Source organism: Pygocentrus nattereri, chromosome 13, assembly GCF_015220715.1.
Source record: "Pygocentrus nattereri isolate fPygNat1 chromosome 13, fPygNat1.pri, whole genome shotgun sequence".
In the NCBI taxonomy this organism is placed as follows: domain Eukaryota; kingdom Metazoa; phylum Chordata; class Actinopteri; order Characiformes; family Serrasalmidae; genus Pygocentrus; species Pygocentrus nattereri.
Genome location: NC_051223.1, coordinates 29647120 through 29667967, shown reverse-complemented (window position 1 = coordinate 29667967; position 20848 = coordinate 29647120). Strand labels below are relative to the sequence as shown.

Here is a 20848-nt window from a genome sequence, read left to right as displayed (position 1 = left end):
AGATGACACACATGTCTAGAATCTGCATGCCAATACCTGTTGCAGCTGTTGGAATTTGGCTGTGTGACAGCTATAGAAGAATATTTACTGCCTTACCACACCTCAGAAAAGAACATGCTGTATCTCTGAAAGGGGTGCAGCACTGCCTAAGAGACACGTTTCCTGTGTAAACAAGCTGCTTGTTGCAGAGTTTGTAAGGAGCTGTGAGCATTTTATCTTCCTTCCAGCTCTGGACTGACTTATAGCTGGCTGCAGTTAGCCTTATGTTTTTGATCGATGTCACCAAGCTGGATACGGCCAAATGAAGTCCGGCAGTGGTGCTGAGTATTCACTTGTCAGAGGCAGATGAGTGAGTGCTGTTGAGCGGTCTATTGTAAATGTAAAACCTGATATTCTGACGAATAAGATCAGATTACACTGACTTTAGTGTACAGTGACTTTAGTGATAACACTGAAGTAAGACCTTATCTGCAGTAATTTAATGTTAAGTTTGAATTATCTACATCAGATGAATTGTGAATGTGGCGTCATGCCCAGGTGCAGGCACTGTGCGAAGAGGTGGTGGGGAGTGCAGGTGTAGCGTGAGTCACTGTGTGGGTGGTGTTACTTGTTAAAGTTTACATACTTTGTATATATTTTCAACAGTGACTTATTCGTTTTGGAGGCATGTGAACAAAATTGTTCACATCTCAAAAACCCCCCAGCAAGAGCTGTAGTGTATTCCAGAGATGGCTCAAATCCTGTACCAGGTGTTGGTATCAGGTCAATATCAGCTGGATTATATATAACTTCACTCACGATGTGTGAAGTGATGATGTTGTGCATTTTGTCCTCTGGAGTGCTTGAATAGTTTGAGTATCATAGCCTATTTTTAGGAACCAATACTCAAGGTTTCAATATTAGTTTCAATAGGGAAATTATGCTTGTATTGCACATTGTGTAAACATTTCCTACAATCATTTCCTAAAGTCTTCAGATTTTGAAGAATTTTTGAAGAATTTGAATCATTCCAAAATAAATCTATTCGGGTATTTCATAATGCCTTAAGATATTTTGATGTGATGTCAGAAATGTAAACCTTTATTACCTCTTAATAAAATAGTGCAGGATCTTACTAAGAAGCATTGCACTCATTGTAGAATTGTATACAAAACTTTGGATGCTCTTGGTCAAATGACATGTTTTGTTGATTTTTATGCTCTCTCTCTCTCTCTCTGTCTGTGTACACACACACACACACACACACAAAACAAAAGAATACGATGATTTGCAAATCCTTTTCAAAGCTATAGTCAATTGAATTTGAATACACTACAAAGACAAGATATTTAATGTTCAAACGGATAAACTATCGTTTTTTGCAAATAATCACTCATTTTGAATTTGATGCAATGCAACACGTTCCAAAGAAGTTGGGACAGGGGCACGTTTACCACTGTGTTACATCACCTTTCCTTTTAACAACACTCAATAAGCGTTTGGGAACTGAGGACACTAATTGTTGAAGCTTTGTAGGTGGAATTCTTTCCCATTCTTGCTTGATGTACAACTTGAGTCGCTCAACAGTCCGGGGTCTCCGTTGTTGTATTTTACACTTCATAATGCGCCACACATTTTCTGCAAGCAGGCCAGTCTAGTACCTGCACTCTTTTACTACGAAGCCACGCTGTTGCAACATGTGCAGAATGTGGCTTGGCATTGTCTTGCTGAAATAAGCAGGACGTCCCTGAAAAAAACATTGCTTGGATGGCAGCAGATGTTGCTCCAAAACCTGTATGTACCTTTCAGCATTAGTGGTGCCTTCACAGATGTGCAATTTACCCATGCCATGGGCCCTAACACACCCCCACACCATCAGAGATGCTGGCTTTTGAACTTTGTGCTGATAACAATCCAGACAGTCCTTTTCCTCTTTGGCCTGGAGGACACAACGTTCATGATTTCCAATAACAATTTGAAATGTGGACTCGTCAGACCACAGGACACTTTTCCACTTTGCGTCAGTCCATCTCAGATGAGCTCGGGCCAAGAGAAGCCGGCGGCGTTTCTGGGTGGTGTTGATATATGGCTTTCACTTTGCATGGCAGAGTTTTAACTTGCACTTGTAGATGGAGCGACGAACTGTGTTCACTGACAGTGGTTTTCTGAAGTGTTCCTGAGTCCATGTGGTAATATCCGTTACAGAATGATGTTGGTTTTTAATGCAGTGCCGCCTGAGGAATCAAAGGTCACGGGCATTCAATGTTGGTTTTCTGCCTTGCCGTTTACTTGCAGAGATTTCTCCGGATTCTCTGAATCTTTTGATGATATTATGGACTGTAGATGATGAAATCCCTAAATTCCTTGCAATTGCACGTTGAGAAACATTGTTCTTAAACTGTTGGACTATTTGCTCACGCAGTTGTTCACAAAGTGGTGAACCTCGCCCCGTCCTTGCTTGTGAACGACTGAGCCTTTCAGGGATGCTCCCTTTATACCGAATCATGACACTCACCTGTTTCCAATTAACCTGTTCACCTGTGGAATGTTCCAAACAGGTTTTTTTTGAGCATTCCTCAACTTTCCCTGTCTTTGGAACATGTTGCAGGCATCAAATTCAAAATGAGTGAATATTTGCAAAAAAACATTAAATATCTTGTCTTTGAATATTGGTTGAAAAGGATTTGCAAATCATCGTATTCTGTTCTTATTTATGTTTTACACAACGTCCCAACTTCATTGGAATTGGGGTTTTGTGTGCTTGTGTATGTGCGTGTGTGTGTGTGTGTGTGTGTGTGTATATATATATATATATATATATATATATATATATTCTTACTTTGCAAACAAACAGAAAATGGACACTTTAAAGATCACATTTGACCCACAGCCTATTTGGTCAGACTCAGAAGATTGTTGGTCTGTGTCAGGAGCTGAGGAACGAACTGCTGGCTATGCAGCAAGTGAGCGGAGCTCGTTACTCTGACGTAGTAACAGACTGCTTGTTAAGGAACTATAATTCGGCAGAAGAAACCGCTAACTTTAAAACCTGGAACACTCAAGGTTGTGTGCTATCGCTATAACATCACGGCTGCTATGATGATCTCCACTGACCAAATCACAGCCGTGATTGTTTCGCGTTAACACGCTCCCTCTCGTGTTCTATTACTTAAATAAAACGTGATTTGACCAGGGTGTTTACAGAGCAGGTTAGATGTGGGGGGCGATGGTAATTTATTTGTTTAAGAATTAAGCTGTTATCGTGACATGGATCACCTTAAATTGAACCCAAACTTAGCTCGCTTTGTAGTGAACCCCTCTGGGGAAGAGTGTAGGAAGGAGGGGGTTGATTGTATTTGCCTATATGCTGCCTGTTTTGTTCTCCATATGCTGCAGTCTTCCTCTGCTGCCTTCTCAACAATCCTCTGTTTATTCCTCTCAGGGTGGCAACCAGAAGTCTCCGAAAGCCAAGGCCTGAGGAAGCCATTAACCGCACACACCTCCCTGCAGGGCACTGGTAGGTACCACCACTATGTTCCCTGTTCCCTCTGCCGCTGGCTTAGTGGTATACATGCTGTGTTTGGGCACTCACCGTAACATTTGGAACATGGTTAACTAGTAAATACAGCTTCACTCCATTCAGATACATGCCCACAACATGGAAAAAGAAAGCATGGACATCCAGAGAATACCTGTATTATTAAGACATGTAGAAATGTTGACTTATTTCAGTTACTTTTTCATGGTAATCAATTCAATATTCTAACTGTCAGTTCTTTGTTTAAAGGAGCTAAGTCATGGAAAACTAGATTTAATCTCTTCTTTAAAATAAAAGAGTTTGGTGTAGTTTGTAAAAATTATTAGTAATTAGTTATTAAGAGTTAAAACATGCTGTTCATCCTACATATGTGGAAAAAAGTTGAAAAAACCTTCCTGTTTTGAGTTGTTTTAATGATGTCACAAACCAACACATTTATGTACATCCGCATATTCAGTCTACAGCAGTTTAGCCCCACCCATTCACACTGAAATTATAATGGGTGTTTCTGCCTGGACTGCTTTTTGAATGAGTCAGTACACAGGTTATTTACATATATCAGTCTTGACAAAAATAGCTTGTTTAATTAGAAGGGATAAAAATTAATGTGTCATTGGTCCCAAAAACCAACAACACTTCAGTGAAGAAATTAGTGTAGCATAAGGGCCTTTTTGACCAGTGTTTAAATGCTCCTTATACATTGACTGTGCTCTGTTAAACTGTAAAAATTGGAATATGTCTCTGCATTTTCTGCTGAGAGATTTATGATGTGTGCTTCCAGTTAGTGGTTCGAGTCAGGCAAGTCCTGAGCAGGAAATAAAAAATGCACATTGTCTGAATTCCACTGTGCGTCTCTGAGTCCAGACATACAGTACAGTCTGCCTGAAAACCCACCCTGTTCCCTGTGTGGGACCCCTTCCCCCCAGAGGCATTCAACACCAGTTTAGAGTTACAAACCTTTAGCTGTTTTTCCCTACACATGTTGTTCTGGTTTATGTGCGTTTATTGTTACTGAGTGTAATATAATCAATCAGTCGTGCCAGAATTCTTTGATGGAGTGTTACAGTGTCGTTCACCTGGATGCTTTTGTTTTTTTGTCTTTCTCTACTGTGCTGAATTTTGACCATCCCTGCAGCTGCTCTGCTCATGTCTTGGTTTCTTGTCTTTCTTTGTATCTCTCCCTTCTTCCACTCTGGTGAGAAACAAGAGGTGTAATTGCAGTCTAATCCTGGACTTAGTCTAAGAGCAGTGAGAAACAGTAGAGCCAAATATGTTAGCCAAATACAGTTTCATACAATTGCTGTAGGGAAAACCTCCCAGGTCCCTTATATATGTATACTGCCCCACATACTCATAACAGACTCGTCAATTTCAGTAAAGCTTCATGTGCAGAGGAAAGAAAAACAGGGTAAATGAAGTAAGTCTCTTTAATGCCGAACCTCTCAGCCTAAGACCAGCAAATCCGTGCACAATGCTTTGATGGATGTGGTAATTGGACTTCCAGGAAAATGCGGGTCCTGTTCTCAGAGCTGTGCATGAGGCTTGTGTTTGAGATGACTGATTGCAAAATGCCCAGGATGTCTCAGCTCCTTTAGTTACCCTCAAAAAGTCCTTGAAGCTGCATGGACAAACCATGAAAGTTTTTGTAGCTCATCTTCTGTTACTCATTTCTGATTTATTATATATATTAATGAACAACAATCAAGTGAAAAGGAGGCTTATTGAGCGTCTCTAAGCCATTTATCCCTGCACCACCTACAGACCGGCTACTTTTCTCTTCCCCTCCTTCCCTCTTGCCCCCCCGTCTCCCTCCCTCATTCTCCCCTCCTTGCTCTCTCTCTCCCTTTCTCCCTCCCTTTCTCTCCTATATATCCCCTCTATCTCTCGCTTCTTCACTGTGTATTTAAAACTTTCCCCCTCTCTCTACTTCCTATTTCCTTCTCTCTCTTTCCCTCTTTCTTCCCCTTTATACTCCTCTCTCTCTGCTCTCTGCTGTGTCCAGAAACTTTTGTTATTGCTCCTGTCCTCCTCTTCCTTCCTCCTGTTCCTCTTCTACCCCAGAAGAATGTGGTGAAACTGAGGAGAGGAATTGAGCAGGAGGAATGGAGAGAACGAGCAGAACTCGGGGAAATAGGACACCTCACTCCTTTCAACTTCATTAAAGTTGATGTTAACTATAGATGAAATGAGCCAATCACAACGTTTGCTTGAAAGCACGCCCTCACCTACCACACAAAGCCTGCCTATTCATGTGTGTTTTGTGGTTTCCTGTTTCATGTTTTTTAGTTTATTTTACACAACGTACAAAAACACAACATTGATATTGGTATAAACCCAAATTAAACACAGAATTAAAAATTTTGAATTTTTAATCTGTAAATGTCTCCCTGGGTAGCATATACTGGTGTATCCTCCGCTTCAGGCTGTTTTAGTGGGTGTTTTAATCGGCTTCTGTCGTCTCCTCTGGTATTCGGACAGCCAGTAAAATAGTGGCATGAAGTTGGTTTCCGGGTCATGAAGGAGAGGAGGATCAGTAGGAAAAAGCAATAACTTTTAGGGCTTCACTGCCTCTGTCTTTTGCTTTGCCTCGCTTACCCTCTCTCTGTCCCTTTCTCCTTCCCTCCTTCCCTCCCTCTCCCACTGTCTCTCCCTCTCTGGCCCTATTTCTCCTCCCCTCACTCCCTCTCTCTCTCTCTCTCTGTAATGTAATTAGTGTTATGGTATAGAATCCAGAGACAGGCCTGATAGTGAGATGTATTTTCCATGTAGAAAAGCAGGACTGGGGGTGTTTTATTGCAGAACATAACTAGGGGGATACTTTAGAAGGTGTGTTTGTAGTTGGTGGGGGCCTAAATCTGATGTTATAGCCATCAGTTTTTTTTTTTTTTGCTCTGGGGTACAGGGCTGTTATGGGGGAGATGTGTGTATTTGTGGAGGGGGTGGTCATAGTTTGCAGCCTGTTGCTTGGTTACAGCTGAACTTTCTTAACACCTCATAAATCTCACCTTCTGCCATACTGCTAGGACCCCTGAGCTCCCAGCATGATGAGGGAAAATAAAGTCAGCATCGGCATTGTATGTGCGAGGTGTTGCTGTTCCATGACGCATATACTCCACACCTCCACAGTCCCCCCCCCCCCCCAAAAATGCAAAAACTAGACAACGATGATCTAGTCCATCTGTTGGGACATTTCAGAGGTTACGGAGGGCAGGGGCCTGACATAGGGTGCCAGTGGGGCATGGGCTTCCCATAGAAGCCGGTCTTTGTGTCTCAGCTCCCTGCTGGCCCTTATGGTGCCAGAGAAATTGAGATTGTGAATGTAAGCCAGTTTTATGAGGTGTCATAGTCTCTGCCACGCCAGGCCAGAAGGCAAGTGGTGCTGCTACTTTTGGAAACCTTTTTGTTTAGTCTGTAAAACACAGCAAAGATGACTTCCTTTAGTTACTGTAAATTTTTAAGTTTGGAATAAGACTGGTGCTGGGTTAGACGTTAAACAGTCATCATAAATATACAGTGCAATAAAGGTAACAGAATATCAACCAAATCAAAGAATACATCCTGAAGTCTGTACAGGTTTCAACCACAAGCAGTGGTCTGTGTGGGAATTGTTTGAGTTTGAGTTTAGTGTGATCACAGAAATTACTCATTTATTTATTCATCAAGTATTAAATGTTATGTCCAGATTTTTTTCATCATAGTTTAGTGCCTCAGCTTGAGAAATTAGAAACTTTTCTGTGAACTTAAGTGACTTGTTTATATGTTCAAGCAGTAGTTTTTACACCACAAGATCATAACTGATAAAAATGCTGCCATGGTCTCAGCTCTGATTTTGCAGTTATTAATTCAACTGTGTTGAAAAGCGTCTTCCTCTTCATCACAATCATTCAGAACACTTCACCTACCAAGTATATGGAGCTCAATGAGAACTGGAGGATGGCAGACCTGCTGACAACATTAACACAGTGAAAAGGCCATGCAAGGGAAAATCGGGAGCAGCTTGTAGAGCTATTTAAGGAAATAGACGAGATCTGTAAAAAATACATTGACACGTCATACCTGGTCTGCTTCAGATAGTGATTATTAACATGTTCTATGGACATCACAGCATTTGTGTAGACTGAGAGTGCGTGTGGATCGTATCAGTGTACTAAACATGTACCACTTGATCTCATTTAGGTGTGTTAGTATGGGGAGTTGAGCTCTTCAGTTTCTAGGCTTAGCTGATAAGCAGCACTGGAAGTAACCAAACAGCCACCTGCATGTCATCACTACTGCTGTTGTGCTTATCTCACTCTCAAACCAGCGTTTGGGCACCCACCAACAGAACACTCCTCTATCATCCATCACAGCTCTCCCACAGCCAACGGCTGGCTGGGGTACATCTTCCAAAACTCTGCTCTCTCACTCTCTGCCTCTCTTTCTTTCTCTTTCAGTTACACTTACATTGTTTTCTCACTCCAATTGTTCTGGATTTTCCCAGCAGCTGCTCTTCTGCCTATCTTTCTCTGTCTTTCTTTGCACTGGACTGTCATGGATCATTCTTGTCAGCGCTCACTCTTGCCCTGCACTCTGAGGCATCTCACTCATGTTAACCGTGGGCAGATTTAGAGCAGCACATTGACATTACAAGGTTTTGGAATAACAGTGATGGCCTGTTATTCTTTTTCTGAGAAATTATGCTATTCTATGCTTTTCTGCGTGCATTGTGGATTTCATCAATGCTTCTAGAACACCTCTGTGTTCTTTTACGTCCTGAATGCAATTAATGTGATCACAAACAAAACAATCAGCTGATGAAAAGCTGCCCTCAGCTCGCTATTTTCCCTTTCAAGAGGTGTAGTGTTTATTTTTACCACAAGTAATGTCTTCTTTGCACATGTGACCCATGTCTGCATGGTTAATTGAGGTTTTTGGGAGAACTTTTCAGTCATGCTAACTTACATTATATCCGTGCATCTGTGGGCTAACAAAAGGCCTGCTGCTCATTGAACAGTGTTAACAAGCTGGCCATCATCCCATGCTTTGAGCTCTGTTTCACACCATAGTAAGTCAACATTCTCACCCATATTTTAACCAAAATTTGTCATGGTTTTTGCAAGATCACTTCTGTCTCTGTGAGACCACAGAATGCCAGCCCTGGAATGCCATTCTTTTATTTTGTTAACTTAATTTGTCAACTTAATTGTTAGATTTTTTTCATCCTAGTCCTTCTTTGCTTATATTTACAAATTTATAATGCAAATTTATGTATGCTGTTCTGTTGGTCCATTTTATCCATTCTAGCCTGAAAAAGCTAAATGTCATGATATGTATCTTGTGTTATAAAAATGGCTAGAAGTACAACCCCAATTCCAATGAAGTTGGTAAGTTGTGTAAAACATAAATAAAAAGAGAATACGATGATTGGCAAATCCTTTTCAACCTATATTCAATTGAATACACTACAAAGACAAGATATTTAATGTTCAAATAGATAAAATTTATTGTTTTTTGCAAATATTCACTCATTTTGAATTTGATGCCTGCAACATGTTCCAAAGAATTTGGGACAGGGGCAACAAAAGACTGGGAAAGTTGAGAAATGCTCAAAAAACACCTGTTTGGAACATTCTACAGGTGAACAGGTTAATTTGAAAACAGGTGAGTGTCATGATTGGGTATAAAGGGACCATCCCTGAAAGGCTCATTCACAAGCAAGGATGGGGCGAGGTTCACCACTTTGTGAACAACTGTGTGAGCAAATAACCCAACAGTTTAAGAACAATGTTTCTCAACATGCAATTGCAAGGAATTTAGGGATTTCATCATCTACAGTCCATAATATCATCAAAAGGAGAAATCTGGAGAAATCTCTGCAAGTAACCAGCAAGGCAGAAAATCACATTGAATGCCTGTGACCTTCGATCCCTCAGGCGGCGCTGCATTATAAACCCACATCATTCTGTAATGGATATTACCACATGGGCTCAGGAACACTTCAGAAAACCACTGTCAGTGAACACAGTTCGTCGCTCCATCAAGTGCAAGTTAAAACTCTGCCATGCAAAGTGAAAGCCATATATCAACAACACCCAGAAGCACCGCCGGCTTCTCTGGGCCCGAGCTCATCTGAGATGGACTGACGCAAAGTGGACAAGTGTCCTGTGGTCTGACGAGTCCACATTTCAAACTGTTTTTGGAAATCACGGACGTCGTGTCCTCCTGGGCAAAGAGGAAAAGGACTGTCTGGATTGTTATCAGCACAAACAAAAGCCAGCATCTCTGATGGTGTGGGGGTGTGTTAGTGCCCATGGCATGGCTAACTTGCACATCTGTGAAGGCAGCATTAATGCTGATAGGTACATACAGGTTTTGTAGCAACATCTGCTGCTATCCAAACGACTTTTTCAGGGACTTGCCTGCTTATTTCAGCAAGACAATGCCAAGCCACATTCTGCATGTGTTACAGCAGCGTGGCTTTGTAGTAAAAGAGTGCAGGTACTAGACTGGCCTGCCTGCAGTCCAGACCTGTCTCCCATTGAAAATGTGTGGCGCATTATGAAGCACAAAATACGACAACGGAGACCCCGGACTGTTGAGCATCTGAAGTTGTACATCAAGCAAGAATGGGAAAGAATTCCACCTACAAAGTTTCAACAATTAGTGTCCTCAGTTCCCAAACGCTTTTGAGTGTTGTTAAAAGGAAAGGTGATGTAACACAGTGGTAAACGTGCCCCTGTCCCAACTTCTTTGCAGCGTGTTGCAGGCATCAAAATCAAAATGAGCGAATATTTGCAAAAAACAGTAAAGTTTATCCATTGGAACATTAAATATCTTGTCTTTGTAGTGTATTCAATTGACTATAGCTTGAAAAGGATTTGCAAATCATCGTATTCTTTTTTTATTTATGTTTTACACAGTGTCCCAACTTCATTGGAATTGGGGTTGTACCATGATGTTATATTTTTGCCATATCACCCACCCATAGTGTCAGGTGTGTGAGAATTCACACTAGAATCTGTTTTGTACCGTCTGCTCTTTTCTCTCTCTGTCTGCGGTTGCTGTTCTGAACCCTGTGATACATTCAAAACACAAACACTTGTCATGACCTCTCTTTTCTTTTCGGATCCAGTCCCTCTTTCTCAAGCCCATGCTGAACACACACTTGCCCGTGAAGCTTGACATACTAATGGTAGTCCAACACACACTCACACAGAATACACAAAATAAACACACATGCTTACACAAAAACCCAGTAGCACATCCTCCCGTGGAAATGCAATGCTCACACCACATAACACATTTTTATTTTTTTCTTTATCCAGTTGTTTACAAACTTCATAAAAAATCTGTGGCTGTGCAATATGTCCTGCTTTAATTACCCTTGCAATGCTGATATTGAAGAACGCTCCAAATATACTAATAAACTTTTTATTAGTTTTATTATATGCTGTGATTATCCTAATAATTCAAAGCCTTTTTTTGGCGTTCGTTAAATCAAAACATTTACATTATCCACAAACATAACTCATTTTGGTCAAAAATAAGGCCAGTCTATGACTACATCACTGCGAGGATGCAGTAATGTGTTTTTAATATTTTGTAAGTTGTATTGTAATTATCGTATATAACAATCAAATCACAATATGGAGTTGTGACCATATTATACAGCCTTCTATGTAGTGTGTTACTCTGTCAACAAAGAAAAGTTTCCTGGAATGAAATGTAGATCTGTGTACAGATGAGGATATCTGGTGCTTGTTGTCCCTTCCCTCCCTCACCCTCTCTTCTATATTACCTTTAACGATCGTCAGGTCAGTGAGCCATTACAGAATATCAGTTACACTGTAAGTGTGTGAAAGTGAGGGCCAGTTCACTGCTCTGCCATCAGTTATGTTCATTTGTGGTCAAGAAGACAAATCGGGAGAAGTTTACTTTTGTCTAAACCCTTTGCTTTTATTTATGGCATTGGGTGTTGAATGTAAAGCAGAGTGCATCTGTGTCTGCATGTATGACAAATTGTTGCTGTGGCTGCTGCCAGGCTGGTGCGCTATTCTATTCTATTCTATTCTATTCTATTCTATTCTATTCTATTCTATTCTATTCTATTCTGTAAAGGCTCATTGTGCTGGTTGAGAAGTGATGTGCAATGTTACCTAACAAACAGAAAAAGTATGTCTGTATCACACAGTAAGCACTTTGGACATTCACGCTGACCTCACACTCAAGTTCACTGTACTAATTTGCTGCTGAAAAACTGAAACTTTACTGTCAGTCATTTAATGAATGTATGTCATTTGATATCTCTTAATGAAGTCTATTGTTTTATAGCTAGAAGATAAGAAGTGGAATTAGATAGATAGATAGATAGATAGATAGATAGATAGATAGGTAGGTAGGTAGGTAGGTAGGTAGGTAGGTAGGTAGGTAGATAGATAGATAGATAGATAGATAGATAGATAGGTAGGTAGGTAGGTAGGTAGGTAGGTAGGTAGGTAGGTAGATAGATAGATAGATAGATAGATAGATAGATAGACAGACAGACAGACAGACAGACAGACAGACAGACAGACAGACAGACAGACAGACAGATAGATAGATAGATAGATAGATAGGTAGATAGATAGATATTTCATTGATCCTGAAGGAAATTCAGCAGCCAGTAGCAGACACGCAACTGTACAGTAACCGTAATAAGGGTAAGGGAATTGGAGTTATGATTTAGCTAAGGTAGTAGTGTTAGCTCACAAATTAAAACAACATGCTTCTTTTATTAGATTTATTGCATTGCACTATGTTAATTTCAAGCCACAATCACTATTTGGGTCCTCATTCTGTTTCAGCACAGAAAGTCAGAGAATACATATAGACTAACAATTCAATAAAACACTGCTTTTATATCTGAACATGACTTTAAATTATTACAGTTTTGCTTATTTGTGAGTATGTATGTATGTATGTTACCATATATGTGTACCAGTTAGCTGTAGTATTAGCTCACATCTGAAGAGGTAGCCTGGATTATTCGTTCAACATGAAAAATAACGATTATGAGTTTTTGAATAACTACACCCGTTTTTAAATGTTTTTCTCTGTTTGTTGCTAATTTAACATGAGTAGGATCACTTAAAAGAGTAAGTCTCCTACTCCAGCCCTATGTTAATTTTGGCTAAGGTACATACCTTTTAATGCTGTAATAGCCACATGATGCGTAGTGCACAGTAGTGCTCAGAGAACTTGACAAGTGCTGCAATTGAACGCCATGTGGCAGTGAGTGCACTTCTTTTAAAACAGTCTTTTTTTATTTTTGTAAACTGTGTTGTCCCATTGCCTTAAATGTTGCTGAATTCTTGTTTCAACTCTTGTCATGCCTGCTGCTACAGAGCAGAAGAATAATGAAAAGCTGCAGAGCTTGGTAAACATGTCAGCTGCTCCCTGTGTTTCTTTACTTATCATAACAAGTCAGAAAGCATGGCTGTGGGTGTGTAATTAAATTGAATTTTTATTACCTTTTAGTGATCTTACATGTTACTTGGAGAGTGAGTGTTTGACGTGGGTCTGTTTTTGCGAAAGGAAACGTAATTAGTGAAACTCCAGCCATCCTGCTACTGCTTCACTTTGGGCCAGCAGGCTGGAATCACCTCGGCACATGTTGCAGTCTTATTAGAAATGTTTAATCTTCTGAACTGCTGCTTGCAAACACAATCTGGAGATTGTCATTCACAGCACACAGAGTGCAGCAGTTTAAATGTTCAGATGTGAAAAGATTCTGTCAGGGTGTGTGTGTGTGTGTGTGTGTGTGTACTATGCATGTGAATGTGTTTCTTATCTTGTCAAATACTAGCCTTACCAAAGAAGCAAAACCATCACAAATAATTTACAAGGGCTTGGAAGCAAAATACACACTAAAGTAGAAAGGAAAGATAAAGAAGAGTGTGTGCTGTGATCCCTGTAGCTGAGGTGACAGCAGTAATCCTGTTCATGAGCTTAGACTTGCTGTTCTTTGGATTGGTTGAGTTTCAAGAATGATACACATTACATAATTAATTTACGCTCAGTTTGAAGAAAGGCAGTAACTCTCAACAATTCTTCTTATAGCAAGAAATAGTATTGTAAATATGATTAATATTATAGTTGCATGCAAAGGTTTGAGTGCCAAACAATAGAAATAGACTTAACTGATCAGTAAAAAAAACATACATATCTTTTCAGATACTCCATAAATACTTTTATTGGAAAATGATAAACAAGGACTCAACAATGACCTCATTATAGTACTTACAGAAACATTACATTACAAAGAAAATCAAATGATTGTCAGGCTCTGTTTCTTAACATAACAGAGCTGTAGAAGAAAATAATGTATGCACTCATTGCACAATAGCCAGCAAATCGATGTGATTAAATAAGACAATTTAATAGAAGAAATGGTCTTTTCCTTAAATGAGCCCTTGCAATGAAAAATATGATGGTATTTTTGTCATGTAGGCATTGTATGATATTGTTTGATGCCTGTGACAGCCTTAATATTAAGACTTGACTCTATGGTGGAAAGCTTGTGTCCCACCTTCTCATTCAGCACGATGTTAGGCAATGTGACATAATTCTGGCGTAATGGAATCGTTACTTAGTGTTGTCCACCAAGCATGTTGAGTGGTTTGAGCTTGGTAGCATTGTGTGATATGGTGAGATATAGCTATCAGGTTGAATTAAGTAAGTGACTATTAGGGAGAAAACTGGGGGAAAACTGGGAAAAAAGGAAAATAATATATAGAAAATGGTGAACATAAAATTCAAAGTAAAAATGCTCTGTTTTCCAACATGTATTAGTACGTGGTGTGAAGAATATATGGACGTGGCACAAATGCTTCGTAATGCTTAGTTCAGCCATTGGTAAGCGGGGATTAAAGTAAGACAGAGAGCACATACAGCTCTGTGCTGCACCTGTGTTGGCACTGAGTCAGTGTGAAAGGTAGAGGCTCAAGTACTACACCGCTATAGTGTTTCCTGTTTGTCAGGAAGTTGTAGATCCATTAACAGTTGGACTGCTTTGCTTTTTTGTGACATTTTGCTTAGCAGTAGTTAAAGAATTGTGGTGCTGAAAGCTGAGCTGCAGTGTAAAATGCACAAAGACTCCTATGAGAAACAAACATGAAATACATAGGTCCAGTTCTACAATCTGATTGGCTGAGCTATGCTCAAGAGCATATAAAATAAAATACACTAAATGTCATTGTTGTCCAAAAAAACACGCATATCGATTTTTTTTTCTACATCCTTTAAACCAGGGGTGTCCAAACTACGGCCCGTCCATTTTTAATCGGCCCGCAAGACATTTTATAAATAGAATAGAATATGGCCCGCACTTCAACTTTTGCTCAAGTGTATTGCACTTCTTAGTTTTAACACCAGGGGGTGATGATCAAGGCAGTTGCTCCACCAAAAAAATTTCCCCCAAGATACTAAACATGGCAGAACCAAAGAAGCGAAAGGTAGAAAGTGAGTGCAGAAAATTTCAGAAACGGTGGGAGTGTGAATATTTCTTTAAAGAATTCAAGGAAAAGTGTGTCTGTCTGATCTGTACAGAAACTGTGGCACTTATGAAAGAGTATAATGTACAACGTCAGTATGAAACCAAACCTATGCATTCTACACTGGTGCTGAGCGAGAGCAGAACATAAAGCAAATGGTAGCTGTCCTGCAGGGTCAGCAACAGTATTTTTTTCGTGCTCAAAAAGTCCAGGAAAAGGCTACAATAGCCAGCTATGAGGTCGCCCAACTCATCACAAGACATGGCAAGCCTTTTTCAGATGGAGACCTCATAAAACAATGCCTTGTTAAAGTCGCCGAAACAATGTGCCCTGAAAAAGTGCAGGACTTCAACAACGTCAGCATGTCCAGAAATACAGTTGTGCGACGCATTGAAGACTTGTCAGCCAAGACCAGTCAGACGTTAAACTGCAACTGTCTGATAAAGCTTGGGCTTTTGATTTTTACTCCATCGCATGCGATGAAAGCACTGATGCCACAGACACCGCACAGCTGCTAATTTTTTTGCGGGGAGTGGATGAGAACTTGTTACAGAGGAGCTGCTTGATCTTAAGAGTCTAAAAGGCACACCAACGGGTATGGATATTTTTGAAGCTGTGTCAGACTCAATTGACAAAATGGGACTTAAATGGGACAAACTGTGTGGAGTTAAAACAGACGGGGCTCCAGCTACAGCCGGTGCACACAAAGGAATGGCCTCTATGATGTGCTCTAAGGTGAAAGAGACTGGAGGTGAGGCTTTTAAAATGCACTACATTGTTCACCAAGAAGCCCTTTGTGCCAAGACAGTCAATCTTGGAGATGTAATAAACAAAGTTGTGAAAACTGTCAACATAATTTGAACAAGGCGACTGTACCACAGAGAATTTCAGGCTTTCCTTTCTGATGTCGATGCTGAATGTGGGGATCTACTCTATCACTCGGATGTGCGCTGCCTAAGCCGCGGCGCCGTGCTGAAGCGTTTTTACTCCTTGAGGACAGAAATTGACCAGTTTTTGCAGGAGAAGGACCGACCTCTTCATGAGCTGAATGACCCTCTATGGTTGGCAGACCTAGCATTTTTAGTTGATCTGCCTGATCATTTAACCACTCTGAACAAGAGCCTACAGCCTGTACCACAACTTTATGCGCACATGAAAGCATTTTGTGTGAAGCTCAATCTGTTTAAGACACAACTGTGCAACTTCCCGACACTGTCCGAGATCAGAACTGCTTATCCACAGGCCAACCTTTCTACTAAAAAAAAGGGAAATATGTGTCTGTGATTACGTGTCTCAAAACGGAATTCAGACAGCACTTCCAGGATTTTTCTGTCATTGAAAAAGAAATCAAGCTATTCCCGACTCCTTTCTTGGTGGATCCCGAAGAAGTGGAAGAGAATCTGCAATTAGAAATCCAGTGTGATGATTCTCTGAAGAATCAACATCAGCAGCTTTCCTTCCCCGAGTTCTACCGAGGCTTGGAAAAGGAAAAGATTCCTCTGATGAGACGCCACGCGAAAAAAAATGATCAGTCTATTTGGCTCAACATACATATGTGAGCAAACATTCACCAGAATAATTTACTTAAATTATATGCACTCCTGTTATTAAGTCCAGCTCAGTCTGTTAATGTTTATAACCGTTTCAAACGAATGTTAATAACTTAAATAACAAGTTTAAAATGTACCTGTCCCATTTTCCCCTTTATTGTTTTTCTCTGTACTGTAAAGCTTCTAAGAAGAAATCTGAGGCTGCTGTTCTGAGAAAAAGCTACCAAAATTTTTTTTGAATAAATCAATAAAGATCCATTTATGGAAAGTTGTCTTTTAATTGATTTTTCTAACTTTAATACACTAAAGTTAAGGCTGTATATCTAATTTCTAGTAAGTGGCCCAGCCCCTCCTATATTTTTATGTATGTGGCCCTCAGTGAAAAAGTTTGGACACCCCTGCTTTAAACACAGCAGCTGCTGTTTATATTGTGTGAAATTAAAGTAAATATCTTTACACTAACTGAAGTTGAGAGTGAAGACTGTTTTCTCCTCTCCTGTGAAGTTTGGAGATACTTTTTATGGAGATTACGGCAACAGCAACGATATGCAAACAGCAGTGGTAATAGCAAATTAAATCATTTTTTCAGCATTGTTGTGTTTTGTCAGATTGTGCTTTATCATGCCACTTTTAATAGAGTAGTAAAGTGAATAATACAGCATAACCCAATTTTACACTTACCTGAGAAGAAACGATCAGCCAAATTTTTTGCTTTGGAGTCCAGATTTTGCTTCTTTAGTTTAGAACAGGAGCTAAAAGTTTAACGGTGCTAACAAATGCTAAACTCAGCATACTAAACTGAAATAGCCCGAACTGTTTCTTTAAATATACCAAAGTCTCAGTTCTCCCAAACCACATCCAGGTCTTCATTAAGGTTGCACAGACTCGCAGATGTGGTTTAGAGTGCAGTATGACAACATCAGGGCTGGTATTCATAAAACAGGACTGACCTTGGATCAGATTCCTCAGTATTTATGACTGTCATTGTCACAAATACTGATCAGCACTCCTGCTCCTGAGGTGGCTTGACTACTGACCCTCATGTCTAAAGTAGCTGCCTGCAGTTGTGTTCATTGTTAAAGTTCAGAGTAAGTCATCTGTCCTAATCCACATTGACAAGTCTGAGCAAACCTAATGGCGTGTGTCAAAAGATGTTTTGGTAATATATTTGTACAGAAATGATTTGGGTGACTACTGAGCTTTAGCGTTTGCTAGCAGTGTTAGCCTTGCCACTGCTCTGCTAAACTAAAGAAGAAATAGGAAGCTTATACTTCAAAACATGTCTTGTACATTTAGGGTATGTGGAAAACTCTGTGAATTAGCTATTTTTAAGGGAGTTTCAGGCAGGTTGTGTCTAAAAACTTTATTTTAAAACTTAAAGTAGGGACACAGAACATATCTCCTAAGAATCAGTGCAGTGTTACTGAGGCACTATACTAATTATGAGAAAGTTGTATGTGTGTGTGTTTTGATGTTGCAGCCGTCATTGTTGGTACAGAAGGGTAATGAGCCGGATTAGAGTGCTGGGCCTCTTTGCTATATCAAACGTATTACACTCTATCTGTTTAATCAGTTAATTGCTCTGATTACATATATCCCTCCCAGCCATACTGCATGATTCGCACGGAGCTGAGAGGTGTCCTAACTCTGCTTCTCCCTTATCCCGGTTTGCTCTCTTCCTTCCGTTCTCTCTCCCCACTCTTGTTCGCCTGCCCTCTGTTTCCCTCTTTTGTACAGTAGCATGCCCTCAGAATCCTCAAACTGAGGAGCACATTCTCTTCCTCTGTCCCCCTGTGTGATCCCCTGAGTGCATGGTCCATCCCCACAAGCTTTAAGGAAACAGATTAGCTCCTTTTTACATAGTAGAAGTTCCTGCGAGGAAGGATTAGGCTAATTACATGGGAAACGAGACTGAAATTCTAGACGGTGGATGATGGCTTTAAACTTTTACCCAAATGAAATACCAACAGCAGTAAAAACAAACAAGCTAGTCATTAGTGGGTTTCCCTGCTTCTATTTCCTTACTCAGCAAAGCTGGGTGCATGTTTCAGGTCCCACTCGTGTCCAACAAACACAGTGCATATCTCGTTCTCACAAGGAAGAAAGTTATTCTTTATCTCTTTTTTCTGCTCAATTAATATAAACATTCTCATAGAAGTCAAGCCCCCAAACTTGTTAGATTTGCTGCCAGAGCTGTGGAGCCTGGATTCCTTCCTCAGTTAATATGTTAATTCTTTTGGACTTATCGTTGTTGACCAAAATGGACTTCAGCCCTTGGCAGTGTTATTTCCTCACAAAATGAAAGAAAACAAAGGAGAGATTAACCGAGTGACGTGCAGCACATTGCGGTTAATTAAGTGGATATTTTTAAAGTGAAACGATGGACGTCTTGCGCAGGTGGTAGTGCTGTGTGAGGTTGCTGTGAGGCCAGGGATACTGAGGTCATCTGGTGTGGACCTCAGTCTAACAGGAGCGTTGAGCCTAAAGGAGATAAGACTATTACTGAGCCTATTAGTGAGCTCCAGTAACTTCTGAATAACACAAACTAGCCAGACCATTTCTGACTCATGATTAAGACAATGGAGCTGATTTTAGAAAGGAGTAAAGCTAAGAATAGGAAAGGAAAGCAGTGACATTTCTCATATAGTATGGAGTATTTTGAAAACACACTGAGATGTATTTCAGTTTTATTTTGATATCAGAGACCACTTCTAATATATTTTATTTCCAGTCTAAACAGCCTTTAAGTACAATTAATTCATTTTGAGGAGATCTTTATGGAAATCCACTTGCATAAGTATAAAGATATGAGATTCAAAGAACTCCTTATGAATTTGAATGTCACATTCGACTGAAATGCACATTTGTTAGTTGAGAAGCTGTTTCTGAAGAACATATTCAAATCAAACAAAGAAGCTTCTTTTCAGAACAGTGGACTGGCCACTCCTTAGCATCTGATGTGTTTGGTATCACTTGGACTGTGAGAAGCAGGAACACCTCTAAGACTAAGCTTCGGTGGTGTGGGAAAATATTCCTGCTGATTAATTTCCCTCCAAGATCACTTCAGTTTCCCTCCAGGATCAATAAAGTTCTGTCTGTCTGTCTGTCTGTCTGTCTGTGTGTCTGTCTTTGTTAAAAATATATTGTTTGCTTTCTCTGACCATAAAAAATTAATCATTTGTTTCTTGATGGCCAGTTTGACTGGAATTTAAAGTAATGGCTTTTGCACAGTACTATATTGAGAGCATATTTGACAATCTTTCATTTTCAATGGTTGATCTCACCATTTTAAACAGCTGGATTGCTGCTTTTTAGATGCAAATACAACCCTTTTGCTTATTTATGTGAATAGCTATTCAGTTGTTTATGAACTTTACATGATCTGACAATGAATTGCTCTATTATGAGTAGCTACTTTTTTCAAACCTCCAAAGAGAAAGAAGAAGCAGGGGCTCTACCCAACTGGCTTTGCACCAAACTCCCTTTTGACCGCTGTAGCTCACTACCATCTTTCATTCATTGTGGCAGCGCTGCATTCCTCTCTCTCTAACCTGAAAGTGAAACCAGACCCTGGCTGTGACACAGCCCTCAGCGGAGAATGTGTAATGTGATACTGTGACTCGGCTGATGGTTCCGAGCAGATGTGTGTTTTTAAAAACACTGCCGTGCTAATCTGGGGCTAATCTCACTCGAGCTTGCTGCCTCTGTCATCAGCGGCCAGGCGTGGTCTGAGAGCAAAGCCAGCCTGTCTCGAAGGCGAATGTGCTGGAGGAAGTGAAAGATCAGCCCCAGAGACCAGGCCAGAGACAATGCTTCCGCTGCACACATATGGAAATGCCCTTATGGAGGCGTGTGAGGGGTATGGCACTGTTCTGACCAATCATGGTTGAACTTTTTAAAGATCATTTTTGCTTCTTCAATGTCAGGGTGAATGGATAGGCTGCTCAAATGTGAACCAGAGGGAAGTCTTTTTGTGTGTCTGTAAAAGAGAGAGAAAGCGATCATGTGCTGATTCGCAAATTTTCTTCTTCTTGTATCAGCTTCCGTTGGCTTTGGGGTCAGAAGCTGGGAATGCAGCGTCTCTGCTTTCACACATGGCCTTTGTCACACCTTGGCCGTCACAGATGCTTCTGCTGTCCTTCACAAATATTATATTCTGTCTGCTTTGCCACATCAAATAACCTTTATAAAAACCAGTAAAAACCTGAGCTATTCTTTACTGTCTTCTATGTTGTCAATGTTTTGTCTTGACCTCTATACAGAGACATTTC

At 40.3% G+C, this 20848-nt stretch overlaps 1 protein-coding gene across 2 annotated transcripts in view; it reads left to right on the top strand.

The window, feature by feature from the left end:
* thrab (thyroid hormone receptor alpha b) overlaps positions 1-20848 on the top strand; it is a 151081-nt gene that overhangs the window by 51627 nt on the left and 78606 nt on the right. For both annotated transcript variants that reach the window (XM_017702462.2, XM_017702470.2), the window contains one exon: positions 3422-3496. The gene's annotated coding sequence lies outside the window, so the exon portion shown is untranslated. The remainder of the gene's footprint in view (positions 1-3421; positions 3497-20848) is intronic.